Below are 7,934 nucleotides of genomic sequence, written 5' to 3'. Positions count from 1 at the left end.
TGGATAGAAACAGAAATTGAGAAGGGAGGGGAGACCAAGAGGGAGAGAGAAAGAGAGACACCTGTGGCATTGCTTCACCACTTATGAAGCTTTCCTTCTGCAGGTGGGGACAAGGGTCCTGAACCTGGGTCCTTGTAAACTGTAATGCATGCACTCAATCAGGTGTGCCACTCACTACCTGGCCCCCTCAGGTTACCCTTAAAAGCACTTGAATTAGCTTCTGTTATTTTTCTGAGTTTAATTTCTAAACGCTTAGAAATTAAATAATCCCATTTTCAAATTAAGTTTGGTGATTTCATCTTAAGGTATAACAATATCATTTGTGGGGAGAATACACGATTTTACAGATAAACCTATATTTTATAACTTTCATTTAAGTCAGGTATGGACTCATCAGCTTTAAAATAAGGAGCAGTTTGGAGATCGTTTTAGAAATAAATGTAGGCGACAAAAGTTCTGCTCACACACATTTCAGCACAAGCCTGCACACATATAATTATGTTTTCTGCCTGTAGGAATAGCATATCCCAGATATTCTGTAATGTTCCCATGATCAAAACTAAAGGTCATATATAAACTCCAAAACTCCATTATCTACTTGAAAGAGTCAGGGACCTTTGGAATAATGTCTAATCAAAGGCCTGGGCAGGCAAAGTACAAGATTAGCATTTTGTTTTACCAGAAAGTAAGAAGAGTCTTAGACAATGATGGGGATTTGAAGGTATTTTTACTCATCAATTCAGGGGCACTGTGAGAATTAAAATAAATAATGATAACTTTAATGAATCGTGAAACCGTGAGTTCAAAAACATAGTTCAGAACAAGAGTCAATTATGAATTTGTTAAGTTCGTTGTTGCTACTATAGCCACAGCTTCACCACTATAAGCTGTTTTTTGTTTTTTCCAGATGGAAAGAGGGATACAGGGCCTGCAAAATAGCTTGCTTCGATAGTACTATGCGTTGCCATGTGTGTGACCCAGGTTCAAGCCTGGCCCCTGCCATTTTCAAGGAAATATTGGTGCTGTGGTCTCTTTACTCTCTGCCTCTACCTTTATTTGTCTTTATCAAAAAGAGAGACAGAAACAGAAGAACAGAGAGAAAAAATATCGAACGTCAAAGTTCCACCATTGCTCATGACAAAGCAGGCACACTGTTCTGATAAGCTTATTCATGTTTATTAGTAACAAAAGGACAAAGTAACTTCACATTAGAGAATCCAGAAGCCGTTATATAATGATCAGAATGATAGGATGAGATCATTGTTGTATGTTTCATATTGGTTTGGTGTCCTTCCCCCCACCTCTGGGAGAAATTGGTTTGGCCCTTGCTATTTTCACGCCTCTTTTTCTTCCTGCTCCGGATGCTACTTGGTGCCAGAGTTCTTGGCGTGGCCACATGAGGGGATGCAGGACAGATCTGTGTGGGGATTAGTGTAAGGGTCTCTCTCTGCCGCCAGAGCAGAAAGACAGGAGAGCACATGTTTGCCCGCTCGTGAATAAAGCTTCAAGCTTCACTGCCCAGCCGTGTGTCTCTGGTCGTCTCTGTCTACCGCCGCGAAGCTAGCCCGGCCTTCTGGAGCTCTGAACTTTAACGACAGATCATCATTGGTAATTGGTCAAATTGTAAGCCTGCAACACCCTGACAGAATATGAGCTAGCTCTGCCATCAGTTTTGTTGTTTTACTGCCAATATTTTGCCAGCCAAATCTAATAATTATAAAAATTAAAGAAAACACTGAGGAGAAACATTCTACAAGCAAAAATGTCAAAATTAAGAAAGACAAGATTAAGGCTAGGAAGTAAATCAGTGGTAGAGTGCATGCTTTGCATATGTGAGGCTCTGAGCTTGATCTCAATACAACAACAAAAGGCAAAATTGTGCTATGCTATCTCAGTTATAAAAAATCAAACAAGGAAAAAGACACTGAAAGGGACCGGGTGGTGGCGTACCTGGTTAAGTGCACATGTTACAATGTACAAGGACTCAGATTCAAGCCCCCAACTCCACCTGCAGTGGGGAAGCTTCATGAGTAGTAAAGCAGGGCTGCAGGTGTTTCTCTCTTTCTCTTTCTCTCTCTCCTCTTCCTCTCAATTTCTGGCTGTCTCTATCCAATAAATAAAGATAATAAAATTTTTTTAAAATACATTGAAAACTTTGTGAAAACTAAATACAAGGCATGATTTCTAATGTAATCCTTTCAGTTGAAAGAATGATTGACAAAAGCAAAAATGGTATCTGAAAAGTAAATGTGGACGTTTATTCATGTTTCTGCTCTGATTTCGATGGATGTGTAGAAAACACCAATTGAAGTGATGCCGTATTCTATTTTTATATTATAAGTTTTCAGAACGTTGCATGATTGCAGTTTGCCTGACTTCTACTAATTCAATCCTATCACCCTGATAATTTAAGGTGGTGACTTATTTGCAAGATATGTACACCCTGAAGTTATTGAAGATAATGAGATACAAACTCAGTAGTTTACTTTCAAATAGTTAAAAAGAAAAGTCGTTCACTTAAATTTTTCCCTAAATTCTCAATCTACATTTCCTTTCTTTCTTTCTTTCTTTCTTTCTTTCTTTCTTTCTTTCTTTCTTAATTTTTTTTGCCTCCAGGGTTATTGCCGGGGCTGGGTGCCTGCACCATGAATCCACTGCTCCTGGAGACCATTTTTACCCCTTTTGTTGCCATTGTTGTTTTATCACTGTTGTGGTTATTATTGTTGTTGTAGCTGTTGTTGGATAGGACAGAGAGAAATCAAGAGAGGAGGGGAGACAGAAAGGGGGAGAGAAAGATAGGCACCTGCAGACCTGCTTCAGCACCTGTGAAGCGACTCCCCTGCAGGTTCGAGCTGGGGGCTCAAACCTGGATCCTTATGGCAGGTCCTTGCTCTTCCCGCCACGTGCGCTTAACCCGCTGCGCTACTGCCCGACTCAGTCAATCTATAGTTTCTATAAAACGGTATATAATTTCTACAGTAGACAATACCAAATGGCAGGGGGGCCAGGTGGTGGTACACCCAGTTAAGCACACATATCACCAAATTCATGGACCCGGGTTCCAGCCCCCATTTCCCACCTGCAGAGAGGATGCTTCACCAGAGATGAAGCAAGTCTGCAGGTGTCTTCCTTTCTCTCCCCTTTTAATCTCTCCCTTCTCTCCCAAAACTGGTCTCCAGTAGCAGTAGATTCCTAGTGCAGGTATCGAGCCCCAGTGATAACCCTGGTGGCAAGAAAAAAGAAAAAGAAAATATCAAACCACTATAGTTTTCATAAGAATAATGAAATAGTATAAAAGGAAATAAATGATTACATATCAGCGGACTTTTCTTATAAAGTAGTCCTGCCTTCTGGAGAAATATTTACTTAGATGAGCTAGAAGTAAGTTAAGCAAAAGGGCAAACAAAACTGCATTTAAGAAATGGTTAGATTAGCTCAAGGTGATGAAATTTGTACAACTGACTGGGTTCAAGGTGGAGTGTTGGTGCCTAAAGCAGGAACTAAAGTCAGAAATTCAAAAAACAAGTTCAGGCAGAAGTGGAGATAGAGATAATCAACAGGGGGAAAAAAGAGCTTCTTTGTGGAAGAGACTAACATGTTTAGATTATTGTTTAAATTGGTATCATGACAAGTAATTATATTAGTTTTTTATTATTATTTATAAAAAGGAAACATTGACAAAACCATAGGATAAGAGGGGTACAACTCCACATAATTACCACCACCAGAACTTTGTATCCCATCCCCTCCCCTGGTAGCTTTCCTATTCTTTAACCTGCTGGGAGTATGGACCCAAGGTCATTTTAGATTAGTTTTAACAATAAGACCAAGATACATTCGTTTATAACTGGAGGGCCTTAAACACCTTAAAAGCAGTTAAGCTTTCAATGGGAAGACTGCACTAAAATTTTATTATATTTTATTTATTATTGGATAAACACAACCTGAACTCTAGAGGGAAGGGTCATAGAGAGGAAGAGAGACACCTGCAACACTGCTCCACCACTCACAAAGCTTTCCCCCTGCAGGTGGGGACCAGGGAGTCGAACCCAGGTCCTTGTGCATTGTGACATGTACACTCAACCAAGTGCACCACCACCTGGCCCCAAGAAGATTTTTTTTGAATTTATAAATAAAAGAGTGAGTTATGAGAAAAAAAATTACCGGTAAAACCCCTAGTTTATAAGAATTGATGGATTATATTTGAAGGTCAGGGTGATGTACCTTCTACCCTAAGCAACAAAGATATAGCAAATGTGATGGAAACCAAAAACCTTAGGTGTGGTCTGGGAGGTGGTGCAGTAATAAAGCTTTGGATTCTCAAGCATGAGGTCCTGAGTTCGATTCCCAGCAGCACATGTGCCAGAGTGAAGTCTGGTTCTTTCTCTCTCCTCTTATCTTTCTTATAAATAAATAAATAAATAAATAAATAAATAAATGGATTTGTTAAAAAAATAAAACTTATGCATTGAGAGTGAAGATGAAGTTAAGGTTTTTTTTTTTTTTTAGGTATATAAACTATTTATTGACAAGGCCTAGCTTTATTTCTTCTTGATCTGTGAAAGTATAGTCTTCAATTTATTTCTTCTTGGACACACTCATGGTGTGGCAACAGCATCCTGTGGTCTTGGTGTGCTGGTCATGGACATGGAGTCCCCAGAAGTGATTGCAGCCCTCTGTGGGCCCAAATCATCTAAGTCACTCCAGGTCTTTACAGAGCTTGTTGTCCAAACCATTAGCCAGGACCTGACTGTATTTTCCATCCTTCACATCCATCTGTCTGTTTAAACACCAATTATATTGTATTGGTGTGGATTCTACATAAAAGTGATCACACATTCTACCTCATCTTCAGTGAGTTCTCCTGCCCTCTAGGTCAGGTCAGTGTCAGCTTTCCTCACAACACCACTTGAGCGTATCTTCGCCCCCACACCATTAACTGCAGTAATGGAAAAGGTTATTTTGGGATGTTCATCAGTGTTGGTGTTGAGGACTCGAAAATGTACTGGAACTTCTCAGGGATCACTAGAGACATGACGGCAGCACGCTGGCCGGCCGGTGGCATGTAGGCCTCCTGTGAATGAGTATTGTTTAAAGTACTTTAGTAGAGTATAGGGGAAACTCAGCGTACCAGTGACTTAGAAACATCATTACATTTTATAATTTTATTGGGGGAAAATAGTAAAGATTTACAAGACACTTGTGACACAAGTACAATTTCTTATCTTGCTGTGGTAGGTGTTCATGCACCACTCCCAGCACTAACCTAAGTCTTCCTCTGCCATCCTGCGATTGCTGTCCAGTGCCCTCTCAACTCCCTCCTACCGCTGTTCTCCATTACAGCCCTTGGCTCCACTGCAATAGACCACAACTTCAGCTACATTATCTTATCTTTACATTTTTCTGTTCAGAATTTGACTGTCATGTCATAAGTGAATAATTATTGAGATTTTCAATGAAGCTGTGAATAATTACTTGGGTTTCATGCTCCAAACAGATAAGAAGTTGTCTTATAGAAAGATCAAAGAAATGAAAAATCTCACCGGGTCAAGTGACTTATGATTATGGTGAATTTAGCGTAGTGCTTGTGAATAAATAACTTACAGGATGGCAGGAAAGTAATGGGAATTGGTAGTGAGTGGGTGGGTTCTTGTTTTATTAGAAGCCAGGAACGTGGGAAGTTTGTTCTTTCTAGATTTTATAGTGGGAAGTAAAACAAGTTAAAGAACATCCCTCTAGGTAAGGGATAGAGTGGAAGTTTGTAAATGGAATGGAGATGGCACAAAACTGACAGAATCTGATAAAAATCTATTGCTGAGTGACCTGAATCTATGCACATTACTATATATTTTATTAATTTTTTGTTTTAATGAGAGAGACACAGAGAGAGTGCAAGACCAGAGCACTTCTCAGTTCTAGTTTATGGTGGTTCGGGGAATTGAACCTGGGAATTCAGAGGCTCAGGCATGAAAGGCGTTTGCATCACCATTATGCTATCTCCTTCATCTGCACATTAGCAAACATGTTCACACACTCTAGCATTAACACACTCACACATGTACACATACAGACACTAACAAATAGAGTCTATTGTTAAACTAGGTATGCAATCTAACATTTTCTATTTTTAACTATGTGTTATGCCCCCAATTTCTGAAAAGTTTTGATTTACTTTTAATTTAATCTACAAAATTGCTATCTCCTTGAAAAGGAAAATTGTATGTACTTACAATAGTCTGTCTAGTGGCCTGAGTGATAGCTCAGTTAGCAGAGTTACAGTTTTATACATATGAGGTCCTGAGTTTTATCCCAGTCATTATATAAATTAGAATGATGCCCTGGTTCTCTTTTTACCCTCTCAAACATAATTAAATAAACAAATCTTATAACAAGAATTCTGTCTATTTCTGGTATAAACTGTCTTGCACACTTATAGTAACTTGCACACTTGTAATAACTTTTCCATTTTTTAAAATGGCAGGGGGTTGGGCGGTAGCACACGGGGGTTAAGTGCTGTTGGGTAGTATGCCAGCTCCCCCGGCTTCTGTCTCTAATCCTGCTTAACTAAGCACCAGCATGCCTGCATGGCATTGGTTTGATCCCACTCAAAGCTGCGGTCTATTTACATAAATCATTAACTAAGCACCACCCTCCCTCCAGGGCATTGGTGGTTCTGTGGTAGAATTCTCACCTGCAAAGTGCAGGCGGCGCCAAGCATAAGGACTGGCTTAAGGATTCCGGTTCGAGTCCCTGGCTCCCCACCTGCAGGGGGTCAGTTCACAAGCGGTGAAGCAGGTCTATAGGTGTCTATATTTCTCTTGCCCTCTCTGTTTTTCCCTCCTCTCTCCATTTCTCTTTGTCCTATCCAACATCAACAATAATAACCACAACAAAAATAAAACAACCAGGACAACAAAAGGAAAAAAATAAAATAAAGTGGCATATAACCTGAAGTTATATAGGGGAGCTACAATATAAAATGTTTAAATAAGTGAAAAACTTTTTATGGTTTAGATCTTCGAAAGAGAGAGATATTTAATTTTTGTTTGGCACATGCAGAGTTAAAGAGAAAAAAAAACATGATAGTAATGGAGCTGGGAAGGATACTATTAGGCAGCTGTACTAAGAATCCCTATAATAAGGGAAAGGGGTGGGATGGTAAGATTTAGGGGTCCTTGTGTATGATGGGGGGAGGGTACTACAGCTTGAGGAAGCAAGCATCTCCCACCACCTAAACAACTATTACTGTGAGATGAGGAATTGTGCTATGTGTCAACAACTATACTGTAAACCATTAGCCCCCCCCAAATTTTTTTTTTAAAAAGTAAAGTTATGTACCAATGAAAGGCTTTTATATGTGACAGAGAGCAGGCCTGGGAGCAGGAGAGGTTGCATAGTAATGACTACTATGTGATCTTTTATAGCAGAGAATAAAACTAATCAAATTGTTTCTGTCATTTGTCTTTGATTTCTGGAAGATTACTATGTTTGATTTTCCTGTGGTCCTTTGATCATGCCAGGGAATGATGTTATTTGGGGTGGGGAAATTTGGGCTATGACTTTAATCCCTGATGGTGATGGAGACTGAGACCAGAGTGGTCTGGGAGGTTGGTACAATGGACAAAGCACTGGACTCTCAAGCATGAGGTTCTATACATCTGGCAGCACATGTTCAGAGTGATGTCTGGCTCTCTCACTCTCTCTCTCTCTCTGCCTATCTTCTTCATAAATAAAAATAAAAAATTTTAAAGAATTTATATATTTATTTATGAGAAAGATAGGAGGAGAGAGAGAAAAAACCAGACATCACTCTGGTACATGTGCTGCTGGGGATTGAACTCAGGACCTCATGCTTGAGAGTCAGATGCTTTATCCACTGTGCCACCTCCCAGACCATATAAAAATAAAATCTTAAAAGAGAGAGATAGAGATTG

At 39.7% G+C, this 7,934-nt stretch overlaps 1 pseudogene; it reads right to left on the bottom strand.

Annotated features, from left to right (window-relative positions):
* Window positions 1-4,578: 4,578 nt before the first annotated feature.
* LOC103125031 (small ribosomal subunit protein uS13-like) lies at window positions 4,579-5,035 on the bottom strand (annotated as a pseudogene).
* Window positions 5,036-7,934: the final 2,899 nt, after the last annotated feature.

This window comes from Erinaceus europaeus, chromosome 4 (assembly GCF_950295315.1).
Source record: "Erinaceus europaeus chromosome 4, mEriEur2.1, whole genome shotgun sequence".
Taxonomy (NCBI): Eukaryota; Metazoa; Chordata; class Mammalia; order Eulipotyphla; family Erinaceidae; genus Erinaceus; species Erinaceus europaeus.
The sequence above is the reverse complement of the archived record's forward strand: the minus strand, read 5'-3'. Positions and strand labels throughout refer to the sequence as shown.